The sequence below is a fragment of the Cynoglossus semilaevis genome, chromosome 17, assembly GCF_000523025.1.
Source record: "Cynoglossus semilaevis isolate Cse_v1.0 chromosome 17, Cse_v1.0, whole genome shotgun sequence".
In the NCBI taxonomy this organism is placed as follows: domain Eukaryota; kingdom Metazoa; phylum Chordata; class Actinopteri; order Pleuronectiformes; family Cynoglossidae; genus Cynoglossus; species Cynoglossus semilaevis.
The window spans coordinates 16027436-16028845 of NC_024323.1; positions in this window are offsets into that span (position 1 = coordinate 16027436).

The following is a 1410-nucleotide window of genomic DNA, read 5'->3' on the forward strand; positions in this document are numbered from 1 at the left end:
GGGGGTGAGGGGGGGGTAAAAGGACAGAAAGGAAAGGAATTCTCACTGGCAGTTTCTTTTTTTTAAACAAACAATCAGACAAAACAAAACACGTGATTAAAAGTCGTCCATTCGTCCAGAAAGTCGTCTTCCAGAATCATCTTTGATTCTCTGAGATTAAACAACACCAGGAATTGTTGCTTGTATGTACCATGTGTGACCTCCAGGGGGCTGCAACCCTGAACTTTACCACCTCTTAAATTCACCAAGAGCTGCAAACATGTGGAGCAGCCACATGGTGGCAGTAGACACACTCAATCACCAACTACAACAGAGTCAGTTTGCAGTTGGACTCCCTCCCTCCCTCCCTCCCTCACCCGCAGTCACCCGGGGTGAGAGTGTGACACCGGGTCACCAGTTCAACAGGACGCGGTGCCTTTGTGCTGTTAGCAAGCAAGAAGAAACTGACCTGAGGGGGCGGGGCCAGGAGGGGGCGGGGCCAGGAGGCTGGGCAGCAGCAGAGTTTGCAGACCCCCGCTGCTGGTCAAGTAGTAGTAGTAGTAGTAGTACTGTAGTAGTACTGTAGTAGTATTAGTAAGTTCAGTCCAACTTCAACATGGTATTTCACAGGACATTCATCACAACATCGTCTTCGTCCCAAAGAAACACAGGTTTAGGTCTGTTCTGAACACAGACTGTGTCCAGACAGAGGTTCATCCACTGGTTCTGGACCACTGGTTCTGGACCACTGGTTCTGGACCACTGGTTCTCCATCACTGACAAACAGCAGAACCTGAAACTTGTTTGGTAGAAAATCCTGACAAATACAAAAAATACCGTTTTTTTCTGTTGTTGGATATAAACTGACAAAAAAAACCAAACAAAAACAAATCCTTAAATCAAGCCACCAGCGCCGCTGCTCCACCACCAGTGCATCAGCGTCGCTGCTCCACCACCAGTGCATCAGCGTCGCTGCTCCACTGTGGTCGGATTATTTAAGAATCAAAACTGAACAAAAATCCAGCTTTTACTCGACGTCTATTCACAGTTTTCAGTTCAATGGTCGGAGGAGTGAGATGTTAGCGCCACCTTCAGGTTCATTTGTGCAGAGCTTATTTTCATATATTGCAACATATGTAAATATATACGTGCGTGTGTATTAGTACACACCGTATTCTGTCCCTAATGCCCCTAATAAACACAGATATCACCCCCCCCCCCCAGACAGGGATCATCTTTGGATTATAATACTAGTGTGGATTAGCCGTGTGCAGGCAGATTATAAAAACATGTGGATTAAATGATCACTGGTTCTGATGTGATCCAGTTCACGTGAAGGCACCAGTTTATAACACTGCCCTCGTGTGGTGACAGGCAGAAACACAGGAGCTCACTGAGCTTTTGGTGGGGGTGCAGTGGGGGGGGCAGTGG